The 22,266-nt window shown below is 43.2% G+C and overlaps 1 long non-coding RNA gene across 2 annotated transcripts in view; it reads left to right on the plus strand.

Annotated features, from left to right (window-relative positions):
* Positions 1-10,898, plus strand: part of LOC105492252 (uncharacterized) — a 75,097-nt gene extending 64,199 nt beyond the window's left edge. For both annotated transcript variants that reach the window (XR_011616146.1, XR_011616147.1), the window contains exon 3: positions 10,790-10,898. This is a non-coding gene — a long non-coding RNA (uncharacterized lncRNA). The remainder of the gene's footprint in view (positions 1-10,789) is intronic.
* Positions 10,899-22,266: the final 11,368 nt, after the last annotated feature.

Here is a 22,266-nt window from a genome sequence, read left to right on the forward strand (position 1 = left end):
CATTTCCCTCATTAGTGATACTGAGCATTGTTTTTCATATACCTGTTGGTCACTTGTGTGTCTTCTTTTGAGAAATGTCTACTTAGGTCATTTGTCTTTTTAAAAATTGGGTTGTTTCCTTGCTGTTGAGTTGCTTGAGCTCCTTATATATTTTTGAAATTAATCCATTATCAGACATATTGTTTGCAAATATTTTCTCCCATCCCATAGATTGTCTCTTAACTCCTATTCCATAGGTTGTTTCCTTTGCTATGCAGAAGCTTTGTAGTTTGATATAATGCCATTTTTCTATTTTTGCTTTTGTTGCCTGTGCTTTTGAGGCCATATCCAAAAAATCATTGCCTAGATCAATGTCAAGAAGCTTTTTCACTGTGTTTTCTTCTAGTATTTCTATTGTTTCAGGCTTTGTGTTTAAGTCTTTACTCCATCTTGAGTTGATTTCTGTATATGATATGAGATAAAGGTCCAAATTCATTGTTCTGCCTTTGAATATCTAATTTTCCCAACATCATTTATTGAAGAGATTGTCCTTCCCCCTTTTGTGTTCTTGGCACCTTAGTCAAAGATCATTTGACTGTAAATGTGTGGACCTATTCTGGGGCTCTCTATTCTACTGGTCTACATGTCTGTTTTTATGCCAGTATCAGGCTGTTTGATTACTATAGCTTTGTCCTATATTTTGAAATCAAGTAGTGTGATGCGTCGAGCTTTGTTCTTCTTGCTCAAGATTGCTTTGTCTGTTTAGGATCTATTGTGGTTCCATACGAATTTTAGAATTGTTTTTTCTATTACTGTAAAAAATAGCATTGGGAATTTTGATAGGGATTGCATTGAGTCTACAGTTTAATTTGGGTAGGGCTATGGTTTGAATGTGTTCCCCCAGAAACATGTGTTGTAAACTTAATCCCCAATGTGACAGTGTCAGGAGATGGGGCCTGATGGGAGGTGTTTAGGTCATGAGGTCTCCACCCTCCTGAGTGAATTAATACCTATTGTAAAAATATTTGAGGCTGTGAACTAGATCTTTTGTTCTCTTTCATCCCCTCTTTGACTTTACACCATGGATGACACAGCAAGAAGGCCCTCACCAGATGACAGCCCCTCAATCTTGAATTTCCTAGACTCCAGAACTGTGAGAAATAAATTTCTTTTCTTTATAAATAACCCAGTCTCTGGTGTCCTGTTATTACATGCACAAAGCAGACTAAGACAGGCAGTATGGATTTTTTAACAATATTAATTCTTCAAATCCAGGAACCTGAGATACCTTTCCATTTATTTGTGTCTTCTTCTATTTTGTTCATCAGTGTGTTACAGTTCTCAATGTACAGATCTTTCACTTCCTTGGTTGAATTCATGCCTGAATTTTTTTGATGCTGTTGTACATGGGATTGTATTCTTAATTTATTTTTCAGATATTTTATTGTTATTGTAGAGAAATCTCACTGATTAAAATTTTTTTAAGAGACGAGGTCTTGCTGTGTTGCCCAGGCTGGCCTCAAACTCCTAGGTTCAAGTCATCCCATTGCCTCAGCCTCTCAAGTAGCTGGGACTGCAAGTGAACACCATCATGCTTGGAATCCACTGATTTTTGTTTGCTGATTTTGTATCCTGCAACTTCACTGAATTCTTTTATTAGTTCTAACAGTTTTGTGGTGGAGTCTTTAGGGTTTTCTATATTTAAGATGTTGTTTGCTGGGTGTGATGGCTCACACCTGTAATACCAGCACCTTGGGAAGCTGAGGCAGGTAGTCAGATCATTTGAGCTCAGGAGTTCACCAGCCTGGGCAACGTGGCAAAACGCCATCTCTACAAAAAAATTAGCCAGGTGTGGTGATGTACCTCTGTAGTCACAGCTACTTGTGAGGCTGAGGTGGGAGGATGGCTTGAACCTGGGAGGCAGATCATGCCATGGCACTCTGGCTTGGGTGACAGAGCCAGACCTTGTCTCAAAAAAAAAAAAAAAAAAAAAAAAAAAAAGAGAGAGAAAAAGATGTTGTCATCTTCAAACAGTGACTTCTTCCTTTCTGATTGAGATGGCTTTTATTTCTTTTTATTGCCTAATTGTTCTGGATAGAACTTCCAGTACTATATTAAATAGAAACAGTAATAGTGGGCATCCTTGTCTTGTTTCTGATATTAGAGGAAAAGCTTTCAACTTTTCATCATTGAGTACTATGTTACTTGTGGGCTTGTCATACATGGTCTTAATTATGTTGAGGTACATTCCTTCTATATGTATTTGTTGAGCATTTTTAATCATAAAAGGATGCTGAATTTTGTAAATTGTTTTTTATGCCATCTATTGAGATGATCATGTGATTCTTATTCATTTTGCTAATGTGGTGTATCACATTTATTGATTTGCATGTTAAACTATTCTTACATCCTAGGGATACATCTCACTGGATTATGGTGTATAATCCTGTGCTCTTGGTGTATAATTCATGTGCTGTTGAATTCTGTTTGCTAGTATTTTGTTGAAAAATTTTTATCTTCATTAGGGTTAATGACCTATAATTTTCTTTTCTGTATTGACCTTATCTGACTTTGGTGTCAGGGTGATGCTGGCCTTGCAAAATTAGTTTGGAAGTGTTCCTTCCCTTCAGTATTTTGGAAGAGTTTCAGAAGGATTAGCATTAAATCTTTAAAAAATATTTAGTGAAATTCACCAGTAAAGCCATCAAGTCCTAGGCTTTTTTTTTTGGTTGGGAAGTTTTTGATTATTGATTCAATGTCATTAGTCATTACTGATCTATACAGGTTTTCTATTTCTTCATAATTCAGTCTTGGAAGTTTGTATGTGTATAGGAATTTATCCATTTCTTCCAGGTTGCTAATTTGTTGGTGTATAATTTTTATAGCAGTCTCTTATAATCCTTTGCGTATCTGTGGTATCAATCATAATGTCTCCTTTTTTGTTTATAATTTTATTTATTTTAAATTATCTCTATTTTCTTATTCTAGCTAAAGATTTGTCAATTTTTTTTTCAAAAACTAAGCATTCGTTTCATCAGTCTTTTTTACTATTTATTTAGAATTTCATTATTTTTTGCTCTGATTTTTATTATTTCATTTTTTCTGCTAACTGCTTTTGCTGCATCTCTTAAGTTTTGGAATGCGATGTTTCTGTTTTCATTTGTCTCTCTCTCTCTTGTTTTTTTTTTTTTTGACAGGGTCTCACTCTGTCACCCAGGCTGGAGTGCAAGGGCACAATCTCAGCTCACTGCAGTCTCAAACTCCTGGCTCAAGGGATCCTCCCACCTCAGTAGCTTGGAGGACAGGCACACATCACCACGTCCAACTAATTTTTTAAATTTTTTTAGAGACAGGGTCTCACTATGTAGCCCAGGCTGGTCTCAAGCTCCTGGACTCAAGTGAGCCTCTTGCCTCAGCCTCCCAATGTGCTGGGATTACAGGTGTGAGCCATATGCCTGGCCTCAAGATATATTTTATTTCCATTTTGGTTTCTCTTTTTATCCATTGGTTGTTCAAAAGTGTGTTGTTTAATTTCCACATACTTGTGAATTTTTCAATTTTCCTCTTGTTATTGACTTCTAGTTTCATAGCATCGTGGTTAGAGAATGTATTGGACATAATTTTGATTTTGTTAGCGTTGTTAAGACTTGTTTTGTGGTCTAACATATGATCTATCCTGGATAATGTTCCGTGTGTGCTAGAAAAGAATGTATGTTTTGTGACTGTTGAATGGAATGTTCTGTATATGTTAGTTAGGTCCACTTGGTCTATAGTATTGTTCAATCCTGCTTTTCCTTATTGATTTTCTGTCAGATAATCTATCCATTGTTGGAAGTGGGGTATTGAAGACCCCTACTATTATTGCATTGCTGTCTATTTCTCCCTTCATTTCTGTTAATATTTGCTTTATTTAGGTGCTCCAGTGTTGAGTGCATATATAGTCATAATTGTTATATACTTTGGATGCATTGACCTCATTATCATTCCATAATGACCTTCTTTGTCTCTCATGACAGTTTTTGATCTAAAGTCCATTTTGTGTGAAATAAGAGTAGCCACCCCTACTCTCTTGTGGTTACCATTTGTTTGGAATATCTTTTTTCATCCTTTCACTTTCAGCCTATGTGTGAAGTCATAGCCAACTCACTTAAAGTGAGTCTCTTGTAGGCAGTATATAGCTGAATATTATTTTTAAAATCCATTAAACCATTCTATGTTTTTTGATTGGACAACTTAATCCATTAACATCTAAAGTAATTATTGATAGGTAAAGGCTTATTATTGCCATTTTGTTAATTATTTTCTGTTTTGTAGTTTATTTCTTTCTTTTTTCTCTTTCTGTCTTTTTTTTGTGATTTAGGGATTTTTATAGTGGTGTGCTTGATTCCTTTCTCTTTCTTTTTTGTGTATCTACTATGCGTTTTTCTTTTTGGTTATCATGAAACTTACATAAAACATCTTATGTTATAACATCCTAATTTAAGCTGTTAACAATTTAACTTCTACAACATTCAAAAACCCTGTACTTTAACTTCTTCTCTCCCCACATTTTATGTTGTTAATGTCACAATTTATGTCTTTTGTATATTGTGTATGCATTAACAAATTATTGTAGTGGTAGTTATTTTTAATACTTTGTCATTTTATTTTTATACTAGAATTAAAAGTGATTTACACATTACTGTTAAATATTTAGAGTATTCTGAATTTGATTATGTTCTTATTTATATAGTGAGTTTTATATTTTCCACATATTTTCTTGTTGTTAGTTAGTGTCCTTTAATTTCAACTTGAAGAACTCCCATTAGTACTTCTTGTAAGCCAGGTCTGGTTGATGAACACCCATAGCTTTTGCTTGTCTAGGAGTCTTTTTCTCTCCCTATTTTTAGAGAACAGCTCTGCTGGGTATAGTATTTTTGGTTGCTAGTTTTTTTTTTTCTTTCAGCACTTTGAATATATTATCAAACTCTCTCATGGCCTGTAAGGTTTCTGTTGAAAAATCTACTCATCATCTTATCAATGTTCCTTTGTATGTGATGAGTCACTTTTTTCTTGCTTCTTTCAAAACTCTCTTTGTCTTTGACTTTTGAGGATTTAAATTTACCATGTCTGGGTGAAGATCTCTTAATATTTAATCTGTTTGTAGTTCTGTGAGTTTTATGACTCTGAATATTCATTTCTTTCTTCAGATTTGGAAAATTTTCTGTAAGTATATCTTTAAATAAGCTTTCTATTCTTTTCTCTTTCTCTGCTCTTTCAGGGGTCCTGTAATGTGAATATTAGTTTGCTTGATCTCCCATTAGTCCTGTATACTTTCTTTACTGCTTTCCAGTCTCTTTTCTTTCTATTCCTCTGACTAATTTCAAATGACTTGTCTTTGAGTTGCTGATTTTTTTTCTTCTGTGTGGTTAAGGCTGTTTAAGTCTTTTATGAAATCTTTCAGTTCAGTCATGTGTTCTTCAGTTCCATAATTTCTTTTTGGTTCTTTATTATGGTTTATATCTCTTTGTTTAGCTTCTAACTTTGTTTGCATATTATTTTCCTTATATCATTTAATGGTCTGTCTGAGTTCTTTTGTAGCTCTTTAAGAAAATTATTTTGAACTCTTTGCCAGGCAGTTCATAGATCTCCATTTCTTTAGGGTTAGTTACTGGTGCTTTTTTTAGATTCCTTTAGTGGTATCTTACTTTCCTAATTATTTATGTTCCTTGTAGCCTTGCATTGGCATCTGCAGATTTGAAGAAGTAGGCCCTTCTTCTAGTCTTCGTGGACTGGCTTTGGCAAGAAAAGTCCTTCACCAGTCAGCCATTCAGAAACTCTGGGAAGCCTATCTGGTAAGGTCCATGGGCAGGTTTGCTGCTAGAGTTTGAGGACCAGGTATAGTCCGTGGTCCCTCGTTCCTGGGCTGGCAGGTGGGGCTGGTGCCTGGGTCTGTGGGGCAGGCCTGGCGCCAAGGTCCACAGGAGCCAACCTGGCACTGTGGCACACCTTGAGCTGGAGTCCACTGGCACCAGCTGGCTGCTGGGATGGGCTGGGTTCTGTATCTGCAGGGGCTGGCCTGGCACCAAGGTCCCCTGGGATGGACTGTAGCACTTGGGTTCAGAGGGGTGGGCTGGATCCTGGGTCTGTAGGTGTGAGTACATAGGGGCATGCCTGGAGGCTGGGTCCACAAGGGCTTGCCTGGTGCCTGGGCCAATAGGGCTAGCTTGGTGCTGGGGCAGGCCTGGAGTCTGAAGCTACAGGGCCTGGCCTGGACTGTGTCCATAGGACTGGCCTAGTGTGATGGTAGACTTGGAGGCTGGGTCTGCAAGGGACAACCTAGCACTGGGGTGGGCCTGGAGCCTGGTGCTAGGGCCTGCCTGGAGCCTGCGGCCATGGGAGGGGGTCACAGGGGCCGGCCTGGTGTCATGGTTCACTGGGGCAGACCAGGTATTGGGGTCTATAGTGAAGTCAGGTCTGTGCTGTGCTGCCCAGATTTAGGGGAGGGGTGAAGTTGTCCTTTCTACCTTTCTCAGTGTTTTTTCTTACGTTTTGTGCTCCATCCAGGTAGTGTAATGTTTCAACCTGGATTTCTTAGCTTTTGTGAAGATATTTTTGTGCATGGATGGTTGTTCAAATGGATGTTTCCGGAAGAGAATGTGTGCTGAAATCCTAGTCTCCCTTCATGCTGACATCACTCTCCAAACTTAGTTTGATTTAGAAAAATACAACAATGACTTTAAGAAAACACACATACCTAAGATGATGGAGTAAAATTCATGCCTACTATACATGATTTTAGTTTTAAGCATTTCTATCTTCAAACTGCAGTTTAGCCAACAACAAAATAATTCTTTTTCGTGAGCATGGAGAAACTGATGATGGAAAGAAGTCAGTGAAGGATAAAATTGGTTTGTGAATTATCTACAAAGTGGAATAATCAAGAATTGTTTAAAATTACTGCTAGCTCTCCCCATCATCAAAATTTGTAAACAACAACAACAACATTAACAATAGTGTTAAAAACATTAGCCAGGTGCTGAGGATCTACTGTGTTAGAAACTGAGTGCAAGAATCTCCAATTACATTATTTAGCTGAATTGCCTGAAAGCCCCATAAGGCAGTAACTTACTATCCCCACTTTATAAATAGGAGAAACTGAGGTTAAATAACTTTTTTGAAAGCACAGAGCCAGATCTTACTCTGCTTACATGGAGTATTATACAGCTGCAACAGCATAATCTCTCAAGTCAACCTGCACAGAAAAGAATGCATCATAGGCAAGATACAGGGTGATGTCAAATGGCAAGGGATAGAGGTGAAATGGACTTTGGGAGGGTCTGGACATAGAGAGTTGGGATCACCAGGCCTTGGAGTCTGTTTCTGTCTGCACATCAGCTGCATCTTTCTTTCCTTTCTGACATACCTCACTTGCCTGTGGTCCAGTTTGGATAGTCCCAGCACAGCTTTACAGGACTAGGCCCCAATTCCAACTTGCAAGGAGGAAGGATCTGATTGGCTCAGCTTGGGTAAAGTGTCTGCCCTTGGTCCGGGTGGCTGTTTCCAGGGATGGTGGAGTAGGGAACTATAAATAAGGCTGTAGGGGAGGGGGACGGAGGTCAAGCCCCTAGTGGAAGGTGTGTTCTCTGAGCAGACACCTCCCTGCTGTGTAGGGCAACCTGAGGCTCTGAAAAGTAATTTGTCTAAGATCATCCAGCTCGTGATGGACCCAGAATGGAACCACTTGCTGACGTTTTGAGTCAGGCAGACCTGGGTCTCAACTTTGGCCGTACTGTGTAACCTTGGGCAAGTCCTTGAGCCCCCAAAACCTTAGTTTTCTCGATTCTAAAATCTAGAAAATATAAACTGCCACATAGGATTGTTGTGTAGCGTAGATAATGTCCACTCAGCTCCCCACACATAATAGACTCTAGTGTTAGCATCAAGCTAGGTTATGGGATGGCAGCTTGCTGGGCTTTTCTTTCCCACAATAGCGATACTGACCATAATTTCAAAATAAGAGAGAACGAATAAGTGTTCATTCCTTTTGTCTTGTACTTCTTGCATCTTGAGTCTATTATTAACCTCCGTGTGACCCGCCAGCAGCTATTTGAATGCCACAGGGCCTCAATTTTCCCATCTATAATATGGGCACAGTCATTCCCCACTCCCAATCATCTCCAGTGGCAGGGGTGAAGTTCTGGTGGGCCCAGGGATATAAAAGAAGACACTTCAAGGGAAACAATAGTTCATTGCAACAGTTAAGAAAGAAAAAAAAGCCTGCATAGGGTTGAAAACTGGTTGGCTCTTTCTGTCATAGAGGTCCAGTATTGCCAGACATTCTGATTTTCTTTTTTTTTTGAGACAGAGTCTCTGTCTGTCGCCCAGGCTGGAGTGCAGTGGCATAACCTTGACTCACTGCAACCTCCATCGCCTAGGTTCAAGCAATTCTCCTGCCTCAGCCTCCCGAGTAGCTGGGATTACAGGCATGCACCACTATCCCCAGCTAATTTATATATATATATTTTTAGTAGAGATAGGATTTCACCATGTTGGCCAAGTGGGTCTCAAACTCTTGACTTTAAGTGTCACCCGCTCCAGCCTCCCATAGTGCTGGGATTACAGGTGTGAGCCATCGTGCTTGGCTACATTCCGATTTTTGAAAAGAAATTAGAAAGTATTTTATTTCTTTAAGAAATATTCAAGTATCTGATTTTTTTTCAATCTTTTAAAGTGTTTGAATATTCAAATTGGCATTTAAATTAAAAATCATCATGGGGGGCAAATAAGACATTCCCTGGGGCCACCATTTGAGACAACTCTTCAAAAGGAGGCAGGGAAGTTTGGGGTCTTGCTTTGAAAGCTGTTCCCCACTCAAGCTCTGGTCCAAGCCTCTGACCAGGCTACAGAATTCCTGACCTCCACTGTCCCCTCCACCGGAAGCCTCCTCCCTGCCTGGTGCCAGGGATGACTTCAGCTGGAAGACAAAGGGGCCTTCATGTTCAAAGGCCAGCAAGACGGTTCATCCTCTATCCTCCACAAACAAACAGGACGGCTTTGATCTGGGTGGGGGTGGACGCAGCAGCTCCAATTAGGAGATCAGCCCGTGTCTGGGCTAAAGAATGTTTGCAATAAAATAAAAGATCTAAGTGGCTGTAATGAAGGGTAATAGAAAAATGGTGTCACTCGGGATTCTCTCTGAGTTGCTCCATTTGAAGTGGATTAACTGACTGGTACAGGAATGGGGACTAGGGGCCAGTCCCCAGAGCCTCTCCAAGCCTTCATCCTCACCCCTGCTCTGGGATTGAGTGGGCACTACTGGGTACACTCAGGAAGGCATCTAGGAGAGACAGCATGACCCTATTTTCTTTTTTTTCTTTTTCTTTCTTTCCCTTCCTTCCTTCCTTCCTTCCTTCCTTCCTTCCTTCCTTCCTTCCTTCCTTCCTTCCTTCCTTCCTTCCTTCTTTTCTTTCTTTCTTTCTTTCTTTCTTTCTTTCTTTCTTTCTTTCTTTCTTTCTTTCTTTCTTTCTTTCTTTCTTTCTTTTTCTTTCTTTCTTTCTTTGCTTCTTTCTTTCTTTCCTTCTTTCTTTCTTTCTCTTTCTTTCTTTCTCTTTCTTTCTTTTTTCTTTTCTTTCTCTCTTTCACTGTCTCTTTTTCTTTCTTTCTCTCTTTCTCTTCTTTCTTTTTTTTCTTTTCTTTCTTTCTTCTTCTTTCTTTTCTTTCCCTTCCTTCCTTCCTTCCTTCTTTTTTTTAATAAGACAGGGTCTCTCTCTCTTACCCAGACTTGCATGTAGTGGTGCGATCACTGCTCACTGTCACCTCAACTTCCCAGGCTCAAGCGATCCTCCCATGTCAGCCTCTCAAGTAGCTGGGACCAGGCATGCGCCATCATGCCCAACTGATTTTTAGTTTTTTTGGTAGAGATAGGGTCCTGCTATTTTGCCTAGGCTGGTCTTGCATTCCTGGGCTCAAGCGATCCACCCACTTTGCTTCTGGAGGTGTTGGGATTACAGGCATGAGCCACCGTGCCTGGCCAGACCCTCTTTTCTGAAGCATGAACCTCCTCACCTTTGCAGACATAGCCACTTCCACCCTCCTTCACTTGACACATTTAAATCAAGGTGGTCCCCAGTGACTGTCCTTTTGGGGAAAGGTGTTCCTGCTGTTCCTGGCTTTTATTCTCATCTTGCTGTGAGGTTGCTTCCCTCTTGGAGCCTACCGCATGGAGTTTAGTCTTGCATTACAGCAGGGCTTGGGCTATTTTCTGCTAGAAACTCTTTTTCTTTGAGGGCAGGAACCCTTGTGGATTGAGAATGGAGCAGTTCTTCTTCAGCTTTTACATCCACTGTACTCAGTGTGGAGGAAACTTGCAGGGAAGACTTTGAGTTAAAGTCAATGGCTTGATATGCAAACTTACAAAAAAGGAGGCACAGAAGTGGTATCTCCAACATGCCAACTGCTTTATGTTCATCATCAGGACTGACACATATGGTTGCTCAGATTGTGCACTGCACAATCACCAGGGATGCCTTCTATAGCCTAGGGAATGATTCCTTTCATCATTCCATGTATCTTCATGATAATGCTGCGAGGCAGTCATTTGGCTCTCAAATAAGGAAACTGAGGCTCTGAGGGGCTGAATGATATCCCCCAAAAAAGATGACTGAGCTAGGAATATGGAGCTTTCTGGACCCCCTGAAGCTCTCATGTCACCACATCAGACTGCAACGCTGAGTGTGTATTTAGTGCTGAAATGCATAGTGCATGTGTACACTAACCCCTTATACATCCTGATGAAGTGGTGACAGTCATTATTATCTCCGTGTTACAGATGAGGAAGCGGAGACAGAGTGGGCTGGAAGGAACTTGACCCAGGACGCTGAGCAAGCAGAGCTGTGAATATTCGAGCTCAAGCAGTTGGGCTCCCCCGAAGCCGGTGACGTTAACCCTAAGCTACCTTGTCATCATTATAATAGTAATACTTCATTTCTGGCTACTCAGTCTGATATGTTTTTCTTTCCTTTAAATTGGTGATTCCATTCACTGGAGAAAGCCTGGGGAGACAACATTTATTCTGTTCCAGACCATATTTGTCCCTTCCAAGTGGACAAATAATAAGTCAATTAATTATTGTCCTGCTGAGGGACAAACAAGAAGTCCCTCCAGGACTTACTGGGGTGTAGGGTCTTCCCCTTTCTTGGTGCCCTAATCATCCAGAACCCCTCTCCCCAGGAGCCACCTGCAGAGGGGTCCTCTGTGTTCTAGAGGTAGCCGGAGCTGTCCCTACTCTCTCACCCTCCCTGCGAGAGGGTCATGCTTCCAGGGAAACTGCCTGAGCACACACACACTGTCTGGATTTATCTACCATACATAGAATTGAGGGCAGGCCTTCTTTGACATGGAATTCTTTTATTTGTAATTTTTTGTTTCTAATTATTAGTTCCAGTTAATTTGGTATGACCTAACATCCCTTGCTTCTAAATTACCAGTGAGTAGATATAGTTGGGACATTAGCCTCATTCTTATCTAACCAGTGATGTGAGAAGCAACATTTTAAAGACAATAAGGGACCAGATATGATGGCTCACGCCTGTAATCCCAGCACTTTGGGAGGTTGAGGCAGGAGGATCGCTTGAGCCCAGGAATTTGAGATCAGCCTGGGCAACATGGCAAAACCCTGTCTCTACAAAAAGGTTAAAAATTAGCTGGGCATAGTGACACTCACCTGTGGTCCAAGCTGTTCAGGAAGCTGAGGCAGGAGGATCACTTGAGCCCAAGAATTTGAGGCTGCAGTGAGCTATGATCATGCCACTGCACTCTAGCCTGGGCAACAGAGCGAGACCTTGTTTCAAAAAAAAAAAAAAAAAGAAAAAAAAGATAATAGAGAGAATCCCAAGGAAGCAACCATCTTCCATCCTCCTAGTGACTGGAAGAGGGAGATGATCCAAGGAAGGGCAGTTCTGGATCTGTGACTCTGATTTAGCTTTTGAAACAGGAGGTCACCAAACCTGGGAGGTTGAACCAGTTCTTGTCTGAGCAAGGACAATCAAATCAGGAGGTCTCCCTGGAGGCACCTTTAGAGACACACATGTGTTTTTTCTGGCCACAGACTTTAAAAATCCATCTTGCTTTTGAATTAGGTTAATGAAGTCATACCTCTGCCTCACTGAAGCACCACATGCGTGGCTGTGTTCACATCTGAGTAGACCCAAGGCACATTGATGGGGACCCTTGTCCTTTCCAGCTTTCTGGGGTGGTTGAGCCTCCTTTGTCAAGAAACATCAGCTGGCGTCCATTGGCCAGGGCTCTCTAGGTCTGGGGGGCACCTGTGTGCTCTCAGGAGCTCCTAGACAATGACCGACAACAACGCAGTGCTAGGGCTGCCTCCTATCCTGGGGTATAGGAGGTACTGCATGGGGGAATGAGAGATTTCTTTTCTTAGTGTTGTTTTTCAGAGCTCAGGCTCCAGATCAGATAGACCTGAGTTGAAATCCTGGTTTCAGCCTCAACATACTGTGAGAATTTGGGCAATTCATGTGGCCTCTGTGGGCCTCAGTTTTCTCATCTATAAAAGGGGGATAGTGACCCTGTGCAGGCTCAATGTCATGAGTCAACGTGACAATGTATATAAATAACTTAGCAGTCTGACACCCTGTAAGCTCACAGTGGATGCCACCTATGAGCATTGATATTAGAAGTATTATAGATGAATCATGTTATATGTATTCAACTCAACTATACATGTCTGACCAAAGCAGAAAAAAAGAAGCAAAAAAGACACACGCGTGTGTGTGCACACACAATATGACAGCCATGAAGGTGCACCCCTTAAATCTCCCTTGAGGAAAAACGTTGCCATTCAGCTACAAGAAGTGCAGTTGGCAGACAGCCTTCAACTTCAGCATCTTCAGGATCTGCCTCGACTTTCAAGCTGAGGCCATGGACATCTCAGGAGCTCCTAGCCAGTGACTGAGAACAACGCGAGTGCTACGGCCAAAAGTGATATTCTTTCTTGCCAGCGTGGGGCTCCTCAGATGGGTAGTTGTTGATTTGGAGCCCCTTTTGAAGTTGGCCTAGTCTTCGTCAACTTTGGATTGCAGTCAGAGGCTCCTCCTGCCTGATCCTGCGTCCTCCCTCTTGTATCTTTCTCAGGCATTACCCCCAAGAAACTGCACTCCTAACTCCATCTCAGCATCTGCTTCCCAGTCTGTCTTATCCCACTGACAAAGAGATGAGACAGAGATGGGAATGATAGAGAGAGGAGGAGAGAGAGAACAATTTACTTATTATTATTTTTGAAGTTCCAATTGTTTAATGGCATGGGCTTAAGAGAGATAACAATTTAAATGGGATGGGCAGAAACAAGTAAGTGCTCCAGAGGGAATGTGATGACAGAGAGGAGCCTCAGTCCCCATTCTCCTGCGAGAATGGCTCCTGCCTGAGTATGGTTCTCATGCATAATGTCACATGGCCTCTGTATTAGTCAGGGTTCCCCAATAGGATATGTACATATCCTATTGGGGATTTATTATTATAAGGAATTGCCTCATGCAATTACAGAGACTAAGTCCTTATATCTGCAGTCGGCAGGCTGGAGACCCAGGAGAGCTGAAGGTGTAGTTCTAGTCCAAGTCTGAAGACCTGAGAACCAGGATAGTCAATGGTATAAGTTTTAGTCTGAATCCTGCAGGCTAGAGACACAGGAAGAACGGACGCTTCAGTCCAAGTCTGAGATCAGAGAAGACACATGTCCCAGCTCATGCAGTCAGGCAGGAGGAATTCTCTCTTAGCCTTTTTTCTGTTCATGTCTTCAATGGATTGGATGAGGACCATCCACACTGGGGAGGGTGAGTTACTTGACTCAGTCTACTGATTCAATCTTAATCTCCTCCAGAAACACCCTTACAAACACACCCGGAATAGTGTTTAGTCAAATGTCTAAGCACTCCATGGGCCAGTCAAGTTGACACACAAAATTTGCGACCCCAGCTTCCCACAGAAGCCAACTCCCTCAAGAAGAGATGAAGATTCGGCTCTATGTTGCTGACATGGCATTGTGTACACAGAACAATGGTAGGTCACTCTGTGAGTCCCTGTGGGGATTTTCTAGGGTAAATCAGACCTTGATTCATGTTCACCGTCCTTGCTTATGAGTCTTTAGCACCCCTCAGACTGCAACCCCTACAGCCCTTAGATGTTATGCTCACTTTCACCACATCCCTCAGACTCAGCATTTACAAATTTTCCCTCTGACCTTCGCATCCAATCCCAGGGCTTTGGTCATGGGTGGTTCCAGCTGTCTGCACCTCACAGCTGATACCCCCTCACCTCCTGCCTCCCCAGGGCCACTCTCTCCCCATCCCACCCAAGCTGCCAGGGTGACTTTCAAAACACTCTTCTTTCATCGTAGACCCATAAGATGTTGGAAATGGCAGGGACTTTAGAGACAGTGCATCCTCTCTGATCTTCCTTGCAAGATTATAGCTGGGCAACTGAGTTCCAAAGGCAGGAAGAGACTTGCCTGGGGAGGCTGCTCTGGTCCTCAGGCCCTGGTCTTCGTGTGGGTCCCCAGGGGTGGTGGAACTGGTGGGGTGGTGAGAGGGCTGGGGTCATCATGGATGGAGAGGATGTGAGTAGAGTGACTGGGAGGAGTGGGGATGGGAGGGGGACTTGTGGGTGTGTGGCAGGTGTGTGTGCAATGTGCACACATCTGCATGTGAGCATGTGTGGCTCCTACCAAATGACCCGAGGCGATGGAATCTGGAATGGATGGGGAAAGGGAGCTGGGCAAGAGCCCAGCAGTGTCAGTTAGTTAATAGATAAAACCCATTCTTTGGGATTCTCGTTAGGGCACTGAGGTCTCCATCCACTTCAGACTCAACCTGTATCCATGCAGACCTCACTGAGGGCTTCCAGCAGGCTGTTCTGCTCCCAGCTCTCCTGGGAGAGTGGGTGTGGGTTTTAATTCTTCCCCAGAGCCCTGCTGACAGCTGGTCAGCTCCAGCTGTCTGGAGGCAAACCTGGGGCCCAGCTCAGTGGAACCATTTTCAGCTGTGTACCCCAGCGAGTGCTTGGCCCTTCAGAGCATAATTTCTCTCATGTGCACAAGAAGGGGTGGACCAGGATGGAGGCGGTTTCCAAACACCAGTCTTCCATGCCAACGTCTGCCCCCTGGCCTTGGAAAAAACCAGAACAATAAGGACAATGCTGTGAGTTGTTCATGAAACTAAATGCATCCAGTCTAATGGATTATCCTTTATTCTGAGATGACGTCCTTCCTTTTTTTGATATTCAAATGCCCTTTTGAAAATCAAATGATACAAACTCTGTGTGTGTGTTTGTGTGTGCACGTGTGCACGTTTGTATGCTTGTGAATAAAGGCAGGCTAGTGAAAGAAAATGAGTGCTTATCAAAGTGAGGTCTGAGAATGCCTGGAGGTCCCCAAGACACTTTCAGGGGGTTTAGAAAGTCAAAACTGTTTTCATAATAGTACTAAGATGTTATCTGCCCTTTTTACCATGCTGACATTTGCACTGGTGGTGCAAGAGCTACAGCCAGTAACCTGCTAGTCTGGTAGCACGCCTCAGGCTGGGACGTTCTTGCAGTAAAACAAAAAAGAGAAAAAGACACAATGTCACTTAAGAATGTCCTTGAAGCAGAAAAAGTTATTAACTTCTTCATTTTTCGACCCTGAGTACAAGACATTTTAATATTCTGTACAACCAAGCAAAGGTGTGCATGAAGCATTTCTCCTGCATACTGAAATACAATAGTTGTCTTAAGGAAAAGTACTTGTGCAATTGAGTTGTTAGCTGACCTAGCTGAACATCATTTTTACTTGAAAAAAGAAGACTAACAGAAGAATTATGGTTATTCAGACTCAAGTATTGGTACATGTTTTCTTGAAAATGGATAAAGTGTGCCTGTCACTTCAATGAAAATAACGGACCATATTTGTCACCAACGATAAAATTCAAGCTTTCAAGATAATGGCGATAAATGCCTGGAACAGAGTGGCTGTCCAATAAAGTCTGTCTTTCCCCTCTTTCTCCTACTCCTATTTCCTCTTCCTTCTCCTTTTTTTCCTTTTTTTCTTTTTCTTTCTTTTGACAACATCTGACTCTATCACCTAGGCTGGAGTGCACTGGCACCACTTCAGCTCACTGAAACCTCTGCCTCCCAGGCTCAAGCCATCCTCCCACCTCAGCCTCCTGAATAGCTGGGACTACAGGCACACACCACCATGCCCAGTTTATTTTTGTATTTTTGTATCTTTTTCTTTTGTAGAGATGAAGTTTTGCCACATTTCCCAGGTTGGTCTTGACTTCCCTCTCTTCTTGGTGGAGATTAGCTCGTTGGCCCTGCCTGGCAAGGTGTCTGAAAATTGAGCTTGAGATGGGGTAGGAGGTATTGGTTTGGGCACAGAGTAAGCTGCTGTAAGAACAGTCCCCCAAATATAGCAAGTTCAACAAGATGGAAGATTATTGCTCTCATGGAAAACTCCAAGCTAGGAAGGGAATGGAAGACAATTTGACGCCATGAAGCGGATCAGGAATTCAAGTGACTTCCTTCTTGTGCTCTGCCCTCTTTTTCCATGTTGGAAGCTGGATCTCTGTGCTGTGTCTATGTTTCAGTCTGCAAGAAGGCAGGGAGAAGATGGGAAGGGCTAGCACACATCACTTCTGCTCACATGCCATTCACATATGGCCACATGTAACTGCTTGGGAGGCTGGAAAGTAGTGTAATTTCTAGCAATGTGGCCATTCTATGACTAAAAAGAATAAAGGGAGAATGGATACTGGGGGATGGGTGACAGTTTCTGCCACAATGTGAGTGGGGTAGGATCAGAAGAGAAAAATGTAGGAATAGCAGAAATGTGGCACCTGTGAGCTCATAGCTTCAAAGAGATGCTCAGGTGAAATCCCAGAGAGGCCCACCTAGACTCAGCACCCTGGTGCTGCTACCTCTTCTAACCTAATCAGTCTGTGCACGGTATGTACGCCATGTGTCTTTGCGTTTTCTCCAAACATCTGAACATGGTGGATCTAGAAGGCACTTTAGAGATCCTCTTTTTTTCTATAAAAGGAGAGGCAGAGCCCCAGAGACAGAAGACTCTTGACCAATGACACACAGCAATTCAGAATTGGGATTGGGACTAGGACCAAGCTTTCCCACTCCCCAGGTCCATAGCTCTCTTGCCATGGCACATAATATCTCTTTGATGATGCACCAGGCCCATTCCTTTCTGATATATCAGATGGCTACCTCCCTGAGCTGACCATCTGATTCCTTATCCTGTGTTACCTTGAAAAGCATGAATATATGTTAAATAGGAAAGGAATGAAGCAAACATGTATCACACAGTTGAAAAGAAGAACAGGCATAGGGATGTAGTGTAAGTAAGGTTATTCAGGGAAGGAGCATTTCGATCCCTTTTTATTCATACACCACCCAAGAGTCTTTTGGATGCAGGTGCAAAAATCCCACTGAAACCTGCTTACAAAATTAGGGAGGATTTATTGGCTCATATAGTCTCCAATTCCATATTTTTAGGATGGGTCACTTTTAACACCCCACTCCTGATACCCATTTCTACATCACTTGAGATGTCTTGTTGACAAGCAGCAGCCATGGGCTCTGACTAAACTGAGACTTTTAGGCATTTATTGGAATAATCCTGGGGTGGTTTCAATGAAAGGACTGAAGAAAGGGCTGAAGAAACAGATCTGGAACTTATATCTCAGAGGATATCAGCAGCAGAAGAGTCTGCTACCTTCCAACCCTGAGTCTGTATGCAGAGGTCAAGTGTGGGCAAAGGAATTCTGATTGCATGCCTACCCCATCTGATACCAGAAGAAAATGGGGTAAACATGGAGAGCTATGACAGATAAAAACAATCACCCTTTTCCCCCCATAAATGCATACTGTCATTATCCACATTTGCTTACTAGATTTGTATTTTTTTTCTCAAGTTTTAACTTACAGAAATATGTATAGCTCTTATTGATGGCATCTTTCTAATGGGAGCAGTACATGTAATAGAACTTCTTGGCTCAATACTTCCTAACTATATAACTTGGGCAAGTTACTCAACTTCTCTGAGACTTGATTTCTTCATCTTTAAGATGGGGATAAGAATTTCTTGTAGGGTATTTGAGATCATTAAGATAACTAATGCATGAAAGGATTTAAAAGTAGAGTGGTTGCCATTTTTATCATTTTAATTTTCCTCTCTCTCTACCATCTTGGGCTGGATTCCCAGAAGCAGACTCTTAGAGAAGGAAATGTGTAGGGGTTGAGAAAGCGGGGCAGAAAAGGAAGCAGATCAGGCAAGGATCCAGTATCAAGCAAAGTCCCACAGAGGGTAATTTTGGCTCAATTCCACATGTGAGCTTTGGAGACATAAGTCACAACTCAGAGTTGCATGAGCAGGGAACAAGGGAGCTGGGGTATTGATACCCCCATGTTGCCAATCATTGGTTGGGGTGTCTGGCAAGCTGTAGAAAGCATTCTGACAATGAGGTGCTAGTGTTGGCTGTTGGGAGTCAAAGCACATTGGGGATCAGGAAAAGGAGCAGAGGAGGTATGGATGAAGCATGCTACCTGTCCTCAGTGGCGCTCATTTGCACAATAGACTTGAAGGGGGTTTTAACAAAGGGGCCAGGGTTAGAGAAAGCATGAAGGTGAGACTCAGCAGCCTGTCCCATCTGGGTCAGAGGTCACTCACTCTGACTCCAGGACTTTTTCCTTGGAGCTGCCAATTTGCAAATTGTAGGCTCAGCAAACTTGGAAAGGCAGGATGCTCAGCTCAAAAGCTGAGAGTATTTGTTTAAAATCTGGGGCTGAGCAATCAGGGATTCTCACCTGGAAGCCTTTTTCACCATGGCATTTTGCCAGCAGGCCCTGTGCTGGGTCAGGCTGCACACACTGGCCCAGGCTCCCAGCAGTGCAAAGAAATGAGTGGTTGTTCCCACTGCCCACATTGTGAGGGTTTAGAGGTAGGCTCAGATTTCACAGTTGGCAAGAGGCTCCCCTGCTCAGGTATTCTCCCTGTACTTCCTGATTACCTGTAAGACCTCAGGCATTGACCTCAGCACTGGGGAAAACCTCACGTCTCACAAGACCACAGATAACTCTAGCTCCTGTGCTGCATCAAGAAGGACAGGCAGATCAAGTGTGTTGGGGGCATTGAGAAAAGAAACATCACTTTCCACCTCATCAGGAAAGGTCTCAGAGAAGGGGTGGCTTTTAAGTTGTCCTTGAAAAGAACAATCAAATCGTCTTATTTAGCCAATGGTCTAAAAGTTACATATTTAATATTTATTTTAAAAACACACATGGCATTTATTACATGCCAGGAAAAGTTCAAGAGCTCTACATGTATCAACTCTGTTCCTATTTGTAGGGAATGTGAAGCTTACTGGGGATGCTTGTGGGGATCTTGGCTGCCCAGTGTGGGACCCCTGTCCTCTTTAAGTGTCTAACACATGTTCTCTTTCTCTGTGATGGCTAAGGCATGGCTGGCCAACAGGATGCTTCCCTCTCCAAAGGAGCAGGGAGAGCTGGAGATACCCTCCTTGCAAACAGCAGCTTGAGGATCCAGCGCCTGGTGCACAGGTAACCGGTGGTGGTCTCTTTCTCTGCCTCGACTATGCCTGTGGCCTCTTCCGGCCCTGGCCACACCTGCCTGACTTTCCCTGCTTTCCATTCATTTTTTCTCAGTTTGATTTTACAGCCACCTTGGAGTCCCTTTTCTGTTAGGGTTCATGAGCGTTGGATTCTATTTCAGTACCCAGAAACTTGATTGGTTCAGAAAAGGAAGCTGGGAGATGAGGCCAGATGGGAACAAGACCAAGGAAGGTCTCGATTGCCAGATGAATCGTTTGTGACTTTAGCCTTTGGTCTAGTGGTTCTTAATTGGGGACATGCTTTAGGATCATCTGATACTTTGGTTAACTATTACCGCAATAATGCTACGTAACAAGTGACTTCCCACCCAACCAGGGCATACAACAACAAAAATTTATTTTTCTCACTACAGCTCTGCAAATCAGCTGGGGTGACTCTGATGAACTTGATCAGTATTGACTGAACTTGGGCCAGGGTACACGTTGGGTTCAAGCCTGTTCTGTATATCTGTCATTTGGGGACTCAGACTGAAAGGGTAGTGTCCATCTGGAGCACACTCATGGTAAAGAGCTGGAGTGCAAGAGATAGGAGTGGAAATATTCAATGCCTCTTCAGACCTTGGCTTGGAACCGGCACAGCATCACTTCTACCCACATTCAGCTGAGCAGAACGCATCACACAGTCGAGTCCAACATCAGTGGTGTGGGGTAGTCCCGTCTGCTCACAGTAAATCATGATACAGGGACACAAGGAAGAATTGTGGATTTATAATTTAATCTATCACACAAGAGGTGTTTTTTCACAACCTGATATCCTGATTCCAACCCTCTGAGTGGAATTTTTTATTTTTTATTTTTTAAAGACAGGGTCTTGCCTGTCACCTAGGCTGGAGTACAGTAGCGTGATCATAGCTTACTGCAGCCTCAAACTCCTGGGCTCAAGTGATCCTCCTGCTTTAGCCTCCTAAATACATGAGACTACAGGCATGCGCCACCATGCCCAGCTAATTTTTATTTTTATTTTGTGTATAGCTGTAGTCTTGCAATGTTGCCCAGGCTGGTCTCGAACTCCTGGACTCAAGTGACCTGCCTTGGCCTCTCAAAGGGCTTGAATTACAGGCATAAGCCATCATTTCCAGTTGGAATATCTGTATTTTGAAGAAGATGCCCTGGTGATTCTGATGTGCACTGTCACTGGGTAAGTACTAAGTACCGCTATGGACGATGAGAAGCCACTGAAGGCTTTTGAGCAGAATGACATGAGCAGTTCTTGGCTTGGAAAATAACCTTGGGAAATAGGTGGCGGTGGAGGCTGGCATATCTGCTAGTTAGCAGACTTGCAAATGACCCAGAAGGGATGATGAGGACTTGAACCCTGTGTTTCGGGCACCTATTGCTGTGTAAGAAACAAGCACAAGACTCGTGACTCAAAACACACCTGTATTTTTTTGTTTGTTTTTTTTTGTTTCTTTTTTTGAGATGGAGTTTCACTCTGTTGCCCAGGCTGGAGTGCAGTGGCGTGATTTCAGCTCACTGCAACCTCCGCCTCCCGGGTTCAAGCAATTCTCTTGCCTTAGCCTCCTGAGTAACTGGGAGTACAGGCACGTGCCACCACACCTGGCTAGTTTTTGTAATTTTTGTTGGGATAGGGTTTCACTATGTTGACCAGGCTGGTCTAGAACTCCTGACCTCATGATCGGCCCACCTCAGCCTCCCAAAGTGCTGGGATTACAGGCGTGAGCCACCGCGCCTGACCAAAACAATACCTGTTTTATGAGCGCTTGTGACTCTGGGGGTTAACTGGGCTCGGTAGGGTAGTTCTGCTCCATGGGACTGCAGTCAATGGGGACCCATTTGGGCCAGACATCCTGGATGGTGCACACCTATGGCTAGCAGCTGTGGCTGGCCATCTGCTGGAAGCTCAAGTGAGGCTGTTGACTGACACACATACATGACCTCTCCATGTGGCTTGAACTTCCAGCACAGAAGCTGGGTCCTGAGAGGGAATGTTCCAGAAGTGAGCATTCCAAGAGGGAGAAAACAAGAGCTGCTTGTCCTCTTAAAGGCCATGGCCAGCACGAGCATGGCATTGCTCTACCACATTCTGCTAGTTCAGTGGCCACAGGGCCAGCCCAGAGGCAAGGACTTCATGGGGAGAGTGATGAATAATGTGTATCCACGTTTAATCAATCACATCTGGACAGTGGCAGTGCTGAGGGAGGGGACGCAGACTCAAGAGAGGTTTAGGGAGAGTGGACAGGACTTGGCACCTCATTGGTCATAGAAGGAAGAACTGGGGATGCCAAGAAGGTGTTGCCCTGAGCATCTGTCAAGATGATCACTTCAACCCCCAGAGCCAACCATGGGGTTCTGACATGGGGCAGTCTCTCTGCTAGGTATTGCATGTGTTCTCTGGAAGGGAAAGATGATTGGCACCTTTGCCCAGGACACTCACAACCCTGCTAGCATCGCATCCTAGTCAGATGAGCCAGGCTTCTCATAGAGCACTAATGGAAGCGGGCTCATGACAGGTAAGTTTTGATAGCAGACGAGGTGGAAAAAGAAAAATACTGGATGCTTCTGGGAGATAAGAGCTGCAGAAACCAGGATGAGATGTGGTATGCACAGGTCAGGGAGATGGACAGAGACTGGCCTCTGATTACCCTGAAGCATTAAGTTC

This window comes from Macaca nemestrina, chromosome 18, assembly GCF_043159975.1.
Source record: "Macaca nemestrina isolate mMacNem1 chromosome 18, mMacNem.hap1, whole genome shotgun sequence".
Lineage (NCBI taxonomy): Eukaryota > Metazoa > Chordata > Mammalia > Primates > Cercopithecidae > Macaca > Macaca nemestrina.